General features: G+C 44.8%; 1 protein-coding gene across 1 annotated transcript in view; it reads right to left on the bottom strand.

The window, feature by feature from the left end:
- Positions 1–13,828, bottom strand: part of LOC307169868 (CD48 antigen-like) — a 39,734-nt gene that overhangs the window by 6,187 nt on the left and 19,719 nt on the right. The window lies entirely within an intron of this gene.

The following is a 13,828-nucleotide window of genomic DNA, read 5'->3' as shown; positions in this document are numbered from 1 at the left end:
TGTTCATCTCAATTTTAACTGTTCTTAATAGGCAACATATTAATTATTTCTGTTATGTAACTAGCTTTTTGTAAGGTACAAAAGCTTTTAAATGGTACCTTATTTAGGGGGGAAAGATTAGTATTGTAAATGTTACTGCTGAAATGGTACATATTAGGGGCTTTGGCACAGGGTAGTTCTAGAAACTAGCCACCAGGGTGATTCCCCGAGAACTAAATGTTCCCCAAGCTAGGGCTGTTTTCCTGGTTGCAACGCCATTAGGAACTCTGAAGTGACGTAAGCCGCCTTGTTGTTGTGACTTTTATTTTGACAGCGCTGAGAACGTACTCAGTTATTTGCGTAACCTCGGTTCCCTGAGAGATAAAGATACTATCAGAGCACTTGCTCGCCTTGAGCGCGCCAATATGGGCGTGGCTAAAGGGTATGAATTCGACAGAATTCGCCATAGAGACAGGTTAAATAGTCTGAAGCGAAGCACCTGAAATGAGCAAAATAGCACGGCGTTGCAAACGCTATGGGAACCCATTTTAAAACGCCATGCTATTAGCAGATGACTGCTCTGAAGTTGTCCAGGGAGGCCCGAGACTTATAACAGAGTAGTCCAAATCATCGTAGACCAGAAGTGTCGGGTCCTAGAATGTTATATACTGCATACTTGTGCAGAGGGCCACCGTGGGGGAGCCTCAGATATACATAGGTCTGGACCCGTTGGTGCTTGGGCCCTAAATGGAGAGGACTCGTGCCTGCAAGGCAGGAACCTCTAAGTTGTAGAATTTTGCAAATGTGGACGGAGCAGACTAGGGATGTCACTTTACATTCGAAAATCGATTGCACAATCGATCGAACCAACCAACACAAGTTTCGAAAACGAAAATAGGGAATCGACTTTAACAGTCTTTTTTTGGAGCGCGTCCAGCTCGTCATGATACGCCCGCAGCGAACGCGCGTCACACAGCAACTGCAGGCTCTGACAAACACACATAACAGCAAATTATACTTCTGCATAATGTTTCTCTTTTTACTACAAAAATGTGAATTCTGCCGGTATTCAGACAGTCTCATGCATAAAGATACAGATTCGGGCTACGGTCTACAATCGCCTACGTAGGCAAAATTTGTTTGACATTTATAATCGTAAACACAGCCAAATTAATGTTTTTCATTGATGTTATGGCAGTCCACTCTGCTTATTGTTTTTCGAGAATGTTGCACTCCTGTTTGTCATTGTGCACGAAACTTCACGCCAATAAATCATCAGGAATATTGCTAACTCAAGCGCCCTCTTTATGTTTGTCCTAATGCCTGTAGTTGTTCGTGGATTTGCCCATATTTGGCGTTTAAAATGGAAACAACAATCGATTCAATGAACACTTATGTCTCAAAAATCAAACAGGATTTTTTCACAAAAGTGAAGCCCTAGAGCAGACCAGCCACCCACCGCACAAATGTCTTCTATAGGAACTCCACTGGACCATGCCCGAGAGGAAGCCATGCTTCTTGTGGAGTGGGCTCTTACACCTATGGGCCACGGAAGGCCCATGGAAGCGCAGGCCAGATAGATAGCATCCACTATCCATCTTGACGGTCTATGTTTCGTGACTGGAGAACCCTTGGTGTGGCCACCAAAACAGACAAAGAGCTGTTCCGACTGCCTGAATGGGGCAGAACGCTCCAGATAAATTCTCAAAGCCCTAACGGGGCAGAGCATGTATGCATCACTATTGTCTTCTGAAGAGGGAAGAGCAGATAGGGAGATAACCTGGGCTCTGAACGGAGTTGAGAGCACTTTAGGTACATATCCATGCCTTGGTTTAAAGACGACTCTGGAGTCATTAGGCCCGAACTCAAGACAGGAAGCGCTCGTGGAGAGTGCTTGTAAGTCCCCAATTTTTTTAACCACCGCTAGTGCTAGCAGGAGAGCGGTTTTGAGAGAGATGGGCTTCAGATCAGCCGACTGGAGTGGCTCGAAGGGAGGTCCTTTCAGGCCCCGAAGGGCCGTGGACAGGTCCCAAGCCGGCACCGAAGGTGGTCGAGGTGGGTTAAGCCTTATTCTGGCTCCTCTTAGGAAACGAACAATCAGGTCGCTTACCCAGGGAAGAACCAGCCACCGGGGAGTGGAAAGTTGCTATAGCTGCTACATACACTTTGAGCATGGAGGGGGAACGGCCCGCGTCCAGCACCTCTTGGAGAAACGTAAGTACCCTTGTTACGTCACAGTTATGTGGGTCCAGGTTCCGAGCTGAGCACCAGCTTGTGAACACTGACCATTTGAGATGGTAGAGGTGTCTAGTAGACGGCAGTGATGTGCGGGTTGATCCAAAATGAGTGGGCGCCTGCGGTCACCCGCGGTTACCCGCGGTTACGAGTCATCCAAAAATATTTTTAATGATATTCGGGTCGCGGTCGGTCGGGCCGTTTGAAATAAAGATGCCAATTAAACCTTTGTAATTTATATAGTACTAGACACAATTTTCTATGAAGTACATAGGCCTACACTGTATTGGCTGAATAATTGGCATGAAGATGACGCACAAGCTCAGTCTGCAGGTAGAGATGGAGGCGGCAAGAGTAAAGGTGAAGACTGGGGAGTGGAAGCTCCGCAAATACACAAATAGAAAGAGCAAAGTGTGGGAGACATTTGCCGAAATAATGAAAGATGATGACCAAAGTGCTGGCTTTGTCATGTGTACTTCTTGCGATGCTATTTACACATTTGATAACCACAAAACTGGCACGACCAACCAGGCACGGCGCCAGGATTCCAGTTTTGGATGGGCCAGTGGGTGGGCCTTAAATTAAAAACATTAAATGAAACAAAAAAAACGTTATCCAATCACTGCTTAACCTAATAAAAAAATATTGACTAATATAGCCTACTGTTATATTATCTGTGCGTATACATAATATAGATTTAAATAGCTTGATGCTTTTTAAATATTTTGTTGCATTGTTAAAAGTAAATCCGCGATCGCTCTCCATGGTTCTGACCAAAGAAGAGCGCTTTGGAATTTCCATTACGCATCATACGCATCATACCTGGGCTGCATTTTCCGATAACATTGTCTCTTAGCGCGCTACGAAGACTCTTAAGGTATAACTTAACTAAAGGTATACTACCACTAAAGGTATATCATTGCTATGCGTCTTCAGGGCTATCATCCACTCGCGAGGCAGAGGCGCTGAGAGGCAGAGGCGCTGGTACAATATTTTCTTTTTCTTTTTTGCGGTCCGAGTTGCGGGCAGGTTAGTTGAAAATGTCGGTCGGGTGCGGTTTGTTTATACATTGACCTGCGCATCACTGGTAGACGGTGCTCTAGCCTCCATTATAGTGTTCATGACTCCCTCTGCGAGGTCCTGGGGTACCCGTTGAGGGGCCATGCGTGGAGGGCCCACAAGTCGGGACGGGGGTGCCAGATTGTCCTGTTTGCCGGCGTGAGGAGATCCTTCCTCAGTGGGATAGGCCACGTAGCTGTCTCTGACAGCTGCATCAGCTCTGGGAACCAGATCTGGGTTCGCCAGAGGGGGGCTACAAGAAGGACTGCACCGTGGTGTCCCTGATCCGTTCATTGACCATTGACCGAACATTGTCTCGAGATAACATATCTGCCCCTTGGTTCAGCGGCACATGAGCCGCCCTGAGTGAGCGTAGGTTGATGTGAGCCCATAACAGGAGCTGCTCGGCCATGGTGTACAGGTTGAGAGACCTGAGACCGCCCTGGCAATTTATGTAGGACTCCACTGCCATGTTGTCCGTTCGGACCAAGACGTGGTGTCCCACCAGATGTGGAAGGAAGGTTTTTAGGGCTAGAAAAAACGCTCTCAATTCGAGTCAGTTGATGTGTAGGCGTCTCTCCGAGCTCAACCAGAGGCCGGAGGCAGGCCTGCCCTGGTACAGGGCTCCCCAATCGAGGTTGGAAGCATCTGTTGAAATAGCCTTCCTTTTCGAAACCAGACCCATGCTCACACCCAGCTGGTTCCAGTTGGTGTCTTTCCATGGGGCCAGGGCTTTGATACAGCACTGCTTTACCCTTATGTGTAAGTGGCCCGAGCGCCACGCATGAGCTGGAACCTGTGCGCATACGCAGTAGGCCTTGTTGGAGTACTGACGATGCAGAGGCCATGAGGCCCAGGGCCCTTTGAAACTGAGGGGCGTGAGAGAGCCCACTTTGAACGAAGCAGCAAGACGCTGAATTGAGAGAGCCCGGTCTGGTGTGGGCCATGCTCTCATATGCATGGAGTCGAGAACTGTTCCCAGGATCGTGATTCGTTGGCTGGGGGACAGCATACTCTTGGTAAAGTTCACTCTGAACCCAAGGCGTTCCAGATGGCCAAGGAGCCAGGCTTTGTGAGTAAGAGACTCCGCCTCCGACTGGGCCAGTATGAGCCAGTCCTCGAGGTAATTCAGAATGCGCATTCCCCACTGTCTTAGGGGGGAGAGAGCAGCATCCATGCACTTTGTGAACTTACGAGTCGCTAGGGACAGTCCAAATGGTAGGACTGTGTATTGATATGTCTGCCCTTCGAAGGCGAATCTCAAGAATGGCCTGTGACGGGGGTTTACTTGGATATGAAAGCAAGCGTCTTTCAGATCTACTGAGAAGAACCAGTCTCCTGGGCGAATCTTCTCCAGAATGTGTCTGGTCGTGAGCATCCTGAATGGCTGTACCATGAGGGCCTTGTTCAGGTGTCTGAGATCTAAAATGGGTCTCAGGCCGCCGTTTCTTCGGAATGAGAAAATATTGGCTGTAGAAGCCTGACTCGCTTTGAGATGTGGGAACTATCTCGATAGCCCCTTTCGCCAGCAGACTTATCACTTCGGAGCGGAGGACATGAGACACACTGCTCCTTACCGAAGTGTATACTATAGCGCGAAAGCGCGGGGGTCTGCGGGCGAACTGAAGCGAATAACCCTGCTTTATGATTTTCATAACCCAGCCTGACACTTCGGGGATGGCCTGCCAGGCCTGGGCCCGAAAGGCCAGGGGTCAGATTGCATTTGGAGGCGTAATGCCAAGACTTGGGGGCCCGACCTCCCAGATGTTTTTGTGAAGAAATTTGCTCGATTTGTGCTCTGTGTGGGTCACTGTTAAAACAGTGTTTGGGTGCAGGGGTGCATAACGAGAGACGGGCCCATGTTCTGCAATTAACAATCTCCAGCCGCCTGAACTGAAGAGGGAGCTGTAAGAGGCATTCGAGTGATCTTAGGGGGTGGTCCGGTCGCAGTGAGAAATGGCCCCCTTTTCCCGCTGGCTAGGATGGCTTCCTAGGCTCATGGTCCAGCGTGAGCTTTGGCCGTGGGCCCTGGCGTTTGGGAAGCGGGTAACGCTTAGCTGGTCTGAAGCGCTGACTGGTCTCAGCCACTGGGCGGGGCTGGGGAACCTATGGCGCTGGTTTCTCTGGCTGAGGTGTGCTCTTGGGGCACCGTGAAGCAGAACCGGAGCACTTGGGGAGGAAGTGCTTCATACAGTAGCAGTAGATGCCTTGTGAGCCTCCGTGAAGCGTTCCGCAAACCCTTTAACAGAAGGGCCGAAGAGACCGGAAGTGGAGACTGGCGAGTTGAGGAAGGCGGTTCTGTCCGTGTCCCTGATCTCCGTCAGATTTAGCCATAAGTGGCGCTCCAGCACCACTAGGCTGGCCATGTTGCGGCCGATAGCCTGAGCGGTGGACTTTGTAGCCCGCAGAGCCAGGTCTGTGGCGCTGCGGAGGTCTCTGAAGGCATCCGGATCAGGTCCTGACTTGTCCAAGCGCGGAGGAGTTTTGCCTGAAACATCTGGAGAACAGCAATGGTGTGTAGAGCAGAAGCAGCCTGTCCAGCGGTGGAGTATGCACGGTCCGCGAGTGCTGAGGACGTTCTGCACGGCTTAGAAGGGTGTGTGGCCTTTTCTCTCCAACTGCCAGCAGTGGGAGGACACAAATGGGCGGCGACTGCTTTTTCCAGTGGCGGGAGCTTCACATAATCTTTCTCCTCAGCATCGTCAACAGATGAGAGCGTCAGAGAAGCAGAAGAGCGTGTGTGTGCTGAAAAGAGCGCACGCCATGATTTTGTGAGCTCCTTGTGAACCTCTGGGAAAAATGGAGGCGAACAATGGCGAGGGGCTTGCTGGCGCCCCGGCAGGAACCACTCATCGCTGCGGCTTCTGGTGGGCTCTTCTGGTGGTAACCAGTCAAGTCCCAGTTCGTCGACAGCGCGAATAATGACACGAAGAAGTTCGGCGTCAATTTTCGCTCTAGTGTCAACTTGTTCTGGTTGAAAGGGAGGGGCGGGGTCCGCGGAGCCCGACCAATCCTCACCCTTGGATGCCGCCACAGAAACACTATCATCCAGTTCCTCCACCGATCCGCAGAAAGATACGAGGCTGGCCGCTTCAAGAGAGGGGCGCTGATCGCTCTTAATAAACAGCACCGGTGAAGTGTCAGATTCTGGTATGGGCGAGGCACCCGCACTCAGATCACTGCACTCGTGAAGTGTCTGTTCACGCCGCTTCTTCCTTCGGGGCTTGAGAGGTGCCGGAGACGGAAGATGGGCGGGCTTACCCTCTGACGTAGCGAGAGCGAGTCTGGAACGAAGCGCTGAGATGAGCATACTGTCACAAGAAGGACAGCCGCCTTTAGTGAGCGCTGCCTCAGCGAGCTCAGGACAGAGGCAGGCGGCACACAGTGTGTGTCTGTCAGCCACATGCCGGGGAACAAGTAGACAGTATATTAAAAAGTATTAGCATTTGCTGTGTGGTTGAAATCCAGTGTCGCTAGCTGAGCTGAAATACATAATCATGTTTCACTTGGTCGCCTCAAAGTTGCGTTGGATTTCCTCCTTAGTTATAAGGTTGAGAGGTTGATTTATCACTGATTTCCATGTTCATAGAGTTAGTTAGTGTTGTAAATATATAGGCTGTAATCTGTGGCTGCATCCGAAAACCTAGACAGTGACTTGTTGCCTCCCTGCCCTGTCAGGCAATGACTTAGCAGACAGCGTTTATGTATAAAGATGCCTCACCAAACGATTTCAGACAGACTTCTGAGGCAGCGTAACGATTTAATGATTGATGACAAAATAAAGAGATCTTTGGTGACAACAAATTGAATATTTAATTACTACAATACTAACTATACAATACATAACATTTCATTTTTTTACAGTCTACTCTATGGTTTGTACAGCTTTTTTCCTTTTTGACTGACTACCAGAAACTTCTCTCTTATATCAGTAGCTCTTGATAAAGGAAATAAATATGTAAAATGTCTTTAAAACTCTACCGTTACAGAGAGACTGTCAGAATCAAGCAGAGAGAGAAAACAGCTTATGGATTTTTATGTAAAGAAAGTGTTTCTTATGTGTAAAGAATATATATTTTAAATAAAGTAAAACCTGGATAAAAATGATGGTTTAGTCTGTAAGTCTGTACTTTTTAAAGAAAGTTTAATGTTTGGTGCAGCATTATTATTAGATAAACTTTGATTTAATATAAATTAAAGCTTAATACATATGGTGCAACAGATCCTTAATATTTAATCTGTGTTAATACAAAATGTGTGTTTAAGTGCACATTCTCTGTGCACATTTTGATTAATGAATTTGTATGACCTTTCTAGATGTTTATGATCACTGCAGAAGTATTAAAAACACCAATAAACAATCAATAATTACCATTATTTTCATGACCTTCCCAGACCTGAAAATTTCAGTTTAAAATTCTGAACAGAGACTGAATACAAAGTTAGTAGATTTCACAATATTCATGATTCATTTCACACATAACAGTAGATGAAAATAATATCATTTGAACAGATACTGTCAGGAAAAAAGGTACAAAAGATGTGACTGGAGCCGTGGAGCGGGACCGTTTCACTTATTAATCCCTAATGGATGCATATTAGTATCTTAAAGGGGTCATATAATGGTACATGCACTTTTACTTTTTAAGTTGATTGTACTGAAGTGTGTGTTGGCAGTGCCTGTACACAACCATCATATAATGATAAAAAAAACATCCAGTGTTTTTTTTTTAATCTCCTTATAGATTTTCCACTGTCTCAAATCGAGCCGTCTGACCGTGTGACGTCACACGGTCGGACGCCCCTCCCACGATTGTTAATTGACAGCAGCGTTTCAACACAGACCCGCCCTGAGCGAGCTGTCATCATAGTCCGCATTGTTGATACGCTGGAGCAGAATGGCGTCTAAGCGATTGTGCTCTTCTGTTCTTGGGTGTAATAACGAACACAGCAGTCATTTTGATGTTCCTAAATCCGAACCGCTGAAGACGCAGTGGCTGAGTTTTGTCTTCGAAGGGAATATTCCCCACGATCAACGTCAATGCTTTCATGTTTGCACAAATCATTTCTCACCAGACTGCTTTATAAACGAGGGTCAGTATAAAGCTGGTTTTGCTAAGAAACATTCCTGCCGTGACCTCATGTCAGTTCTTCAGCCCTGACAGTTGTACCTAACACTGCATAGATAACGTTACGCATCACTGACAAGCCTACATTTACCGAAAAAAAGTTTTTCATGACCATTAGCTGTAACATCAATCTGTCAATGAACTAATGTATACATCAGTAAACACATAACGTTCGTATCTCACTACTCTACCCTGCCAGTACATACAAAGATAGATCAAAGTGACATTACGTTAACCAACCATTCAGAAACGTCCTGTTCGAGCCTTAATTGTCAAACTTTTTCGGGGTCATCATCTTATTCTGGGTCCGACTCCAGTTCAAATTGATACTGTTGCACAGATACGGTTGCACAGATGTTTCCTCAGAGACTCCCGCTGCCATTCTTTCTCCAAAATACACCCTCAACTGTTGTCATGGAGTTGTCACGTGGAGTGTGTTGTTTCAAAAAGCCCCACAGAACAGAGGGGCGGGGTGAGCAAAGCTCATTATCATTTAAAGACACATGCACTTAAATGGTGTGCTGAAAACAGAGCTGTTTTTGACCAGGTAAAATTCGTGTTTTCTTACAATACTAATGGGAATTTTTAATTAAAGTATATTACAAACTTTTCATTTAGACGCTAAAGAATCATATTAACTTGTACAAAAATGGCATTATATGACCCCTTTAAAGGTATATATTAGTACCGGGATGGGCCACTGTCCTACAGAGTTTAGCTTCAACCCTAATCAAATACACCTGAACAAGCTAATCAAGGTCCTCAGGATTACTAGAAAATAACAGGCAGGTGATTTTTTCATGGTTGGAGCTAAACTCTGTTGGACAGTGGCCCTCCAGGACCGAAGTTGCCCATCCCTGTATTAGTACTTAAATGTAACGACTGAGACAAGTCAGACACAAGTGTTTGTTACAGTTTAACAAATTATATTTAAAACTCACTCTGGGATCTGATTTTCCCGTTTGGAAATTCCACCCTTCTCATTGGTCAAGCAAACCCGGAGAGGTGGGGCCTTTCTCAGGCTTTATTAGAGACAAATTCACAGAGACCCCCCCCCCCCCCCCCCCTCTTCTCTTCTGACCTCTACTGCTGCTTCTTCAGGTTGCTGCTTCCAGAGGGCCCCAGCAGGCCATGACCACCGCCTGCGACCCTTTCACTCTCCCAAAGGAGTCAGACTGTATTTTCTTCAATCCAACTCAGAAGAAAACTGTAACCTTACCATCACTGAATGGGCAACGATCCACTCTTGGCCTTCTCGGTACGTTCAGGGTGCCGTGCTGTCCAGCGTGGCCTCAGCAGGCCCTAGGGCAGCAGGCCTCGACTCACAACCAGCCATGTGCTCATTCAGGAGAGAGAGGACTCTCTCAACCACAACAGAATCAAGGACAACCTCTGGACAACGTCTTCATTCAATGCAGAAGAAGTCCATCGCAACTCCCACCATTTGCTCTGCGTGTCCTCTCTGGCCCAGGGCCTGCAGGCCACAATCTGCACTCCAGCCATGATAACAGAGTCGAACTAACCATGCAAGTTCATCATATCTTCTTCATCCAACGGAGAAGAAAACGATTGCACTTTAACATTTGACACTTACCAAACCATCAACATCCTTTTCAACAACTTTAAGAATTGTGTCCACTGCACAGACATGCAAGTATCAATTTAATGAGGTGAGATAAGCTGATGGTTCTTTTCATAGTTAAATGGATCTTTCCCATAGTTCCATTTCCTGCTTCCGATTCCTGCGCCGGCGCGTTTTGCTGGATTTTCTTCACATTGTAGCACTATAAACATAAATTACTCCGTCATTTATGGTCATATAGAAAAAAGAAATATAAAAAAAGAATCTGTGATATTTTTACTTTTGTATGTGTCCACTTACAATCAAATCAAAACATTGTGCTTTTGTAAAATAAAGAAAATAAACAGGGTGTGCGTTCTGCCTCTCCGTCGCGGTGAACTTTTTTTTCTTGAGCACGTCTATAAACTGAAACAAAACTTAGCGAATACTTGTCACACATTTATGAGCCATATACCTTTATAAACATTTAAGTGTGTACTTTTAAATGATCGGATTCTCTGTTTAAGTAATTTGTATAAAACCAACAAGATGCCCAGCTTCTCAAACGCTTCCTAATTATTTTTAATTTGAACACGCCCACTCGCGCAAAAGAGATTGACATGCAAATCTCCACATGGAACGCGAACGCGCTCATTACCTCAAAAACAAAACACCAAAACACTTCACAAGTCTCTGCCTTTTCGTCGAGTTTGAAAGACGCGCCTTGAGCTTACATTGGAATTACCTCAGAAGAAGAAGAACGCGATTTGAAGACAAGAAAGATGTAAGGTAAGAAATTCTTACATATTAGTTTGTTATTGTTGCATAAATTTCACATTGCAGTTGAACTGTTGCTAGATATATGGTGAATATTATAATATTTAGACCCGTGTTTACTGTTACTGTGTTTGTGGATATCTGCTCAAATGTAGATATGTATATGGTAACCATAATGTTTTATATTTGAGCGCGATCGCGTTTGAATGTATCATATTTTGGATCGCGATCGCGTTTGAAAAGCACCAAACGGCTTCATGTTTTTACTATTATCTCATTTCATATCATCATAACGAATGGAAACATTTGAAGTAACATGATAATCAATATATTTTTCTCTAGCTTAGTTGTTACTGAAATATTTTGGAAGATTTATAGGCTGCTATAGGTTATTGTTATTATTATTTTATGCAGCACTGCGCATAGCCTATGCCTACAAGGCACAACAAACCTGGTGTTCATTATATTATATATTGTTGGAAACATTTATGTGTGTGTGTATTCTGTGAATTTTAAAAAGCAATTTTAACCAGAAAAATCTAAAATTTATTCCCAAAATCGTGCAGGCCTTTCTCTTGATATCAGTATGTTCACTTTTTTTTCTTTCAGGGCCCAGATGCCACTGAGTACTGCTGAATTCAACATTCACATGAGTCTCTGTACATGAACATGGTAAAGTGAAAATCAAACACCTTAGAAATGAAAGGTATGTACAATGTTTTTAGGAATGGCACAAAGGTCTCTGTCTTTGGATCATTGTTTTCAATGAGTGCTTTTTTGTCATTTGTTGTGTATCTTTGGATTATGTTGTGTTGTAAATAAATCCAAAAAATCTAAAAGCCATTATTTTTTAAATCTCCTCATTCTTTGTGCAAGATTGCTCAGAATGATAGGGCCTGATAGCTCCTAATAGGGCCGTTAGGGGAGGGTCTTTGTCTTTCTCAGGTGTGAAAATTACACACCTGAGTACATATTAATGAGCTTCCGCATAAAGCTTTTTCACACAAAACACGTCGTAAAAATTTTAAATCAATATATTGTCTTATCTGAATGAGCAGTCAGGGTGATTTTCACATAGTTTTAGAGCAAATATTCTAGGCTACGTCATACAATTTTCAAAAGTCTTGTGAAGAAATAATCAGTATGGATTTCATGACCTTATTTCAGTGAGAATTTTTTTTTGTATTTTCACAAACCACGCATAAATGTCATTATCTCAAAACAACAAACTTTTACACACATGCTGCTGATATATTATTGTAGCAGAGTTTGTGCTGAATACAGTGTAATCAGACTTTAGCCATGAAAATGTCACAAGTAACAGAAATAAGCACAAATGTCAGAGCATGTCAGAACACCTCCAGGGCCCAGAAAACAGCTCAGACCCCAGAGGGTTAACTGCACCTGTTTGAACTCGTTACCTGTATAAAAGACACCTGTCCACACACTCAATCAAACAGACTCCAACCTCTCCACAATGGCCAGGAGAGAGCTGTGTAAGGACATCAGGGATACAATTGTAGACCTGCACAAGGCTGGGATGGGCTAGGCAATAGGACAATAGGCAAGCAGCTTGGTGAGAAGGCAACAACTGTTGGCGCAATTATTAGAAAATGGAAGAAGTTCAAGATGACGGTCAATCTCCTTCGGTCTGGGGCACCATGCAAGATCTCACCTCGTGGGGCATCAGTGATCATGAGGAAGGTGAGGGATCAGCCCAGAACTACACAGCAGGACCTGGTCAATGACCTGAAGAGAGCTGGGACCACAGTCTCAAAGAAAACCATTACTAACACACTACGCCGTCATGGATTAAAATCCTGCAGCGCACGCAAGGTCCCCCTGCTCAAGCCAGCGCATGTCCGGGCCCGTCTGAAGTTTGCCAATGACCATCTGGATGATCCAGAGGAGGAATGGGTGAAGGTCATGTGGTTTGATGAGACAAAAATAGAGCTTTTTGGTCTAAACTCCACTCGCCGTGTTTGGAGGAAGAAGAAGGATGAGTACAACCCCAAGAACACCATCCCAACTGTGAAGCATGGAGGTAGAAACATCATTCTTTGGGGATGCTTTTCTGCAAAGGGGACAGGACGACTGCACCGTATTGAGGGGAGGATGGATGGGGCCATGTATCATGCGATCTTGGCCAACAACCTCCTTTCCTCAGTAAGAGCATTGAAGATGGGTCGTGGCTGGGTCTTCCAGCATGACAACGACCCGAAACACACAGCCAGGGCAACTAAGGAGTGGCTCCGTAAGAAGCATCTCAAGGTCCTGGAGTGGCCTAGCCAGTCTCCAGACCTGAACCCAATAGAAAATCTTTGGAGGGAGCTGAAAGTCCGTATTGCCCAGTGACAGCCCCGAAACCTGAAGGATCTGGAGAAGGTCTGTATGGAGAAGTGGGCCAAAATCCCTGCTGCAGTGTGTGCAAACCTGGTCAAGAACTACAGGAAACGTATGATCTCGGTAATTGCAAACAAAGGTTTCAATGCCAAATATTAAGTTCCACTTTTTGGATGTATCAAATATTTATGTCATGCAATAAAATGCAAATTAATTACTTAAAAATCATAGATTTGTTTTAGATTCCGTCACTCACAGTTGAAGAGTACCTATGATAAAAATGACAGACTTCTACATGCTTTGTAAGTGGGAAAACCTGCGAAATCGGCAATGTATCAAATACTTGTTCTCCCCACTGTATGTGTGTGTTTAGATTAGTTATGTTTGTGATTTAGTTAATAAAATTTGTGCACACTAAGTATTTGGTTCGGATTCTCTGCTTGCAACAAAGTTTACTTTACGATTTAGATTTTGACTACAGGCTCTTAGTACTGTACAGTAAGAAAGACATTTCCCTTCCCCGGAAATACAAATTTCTTAGAATGAATAAACAATTAACGCTGATTGTTCACAAGATGAACAGGTGGTTTGATTGTAATATTAATTTTACTACATTAAGTTAATTATATTAAGGGATCCAAATATTTATAATCAATAAAAACCAGTTATTATTGATTATTAATATTTCATAGAGCTAATTCGTTACATAAATTATTATATTACTTTTGAAAGTGTCACCCCAGTG

This window comes from Squalius cephalus (assembly GCF_949319135.1).
Source record: "Squalius cephalus genome assembly, chromosome: 13".
NCBI classification, from domain to species: domain Eukaryota; kingdom Metazoa; phylum Chordata; class Actinopteri; order Cypriniformes; family Leuciscidae; genus Squalius; species Squalius cephalus.
This window is presented reverse-complemented; position numbering and strand designations above follow the sequence as displayed.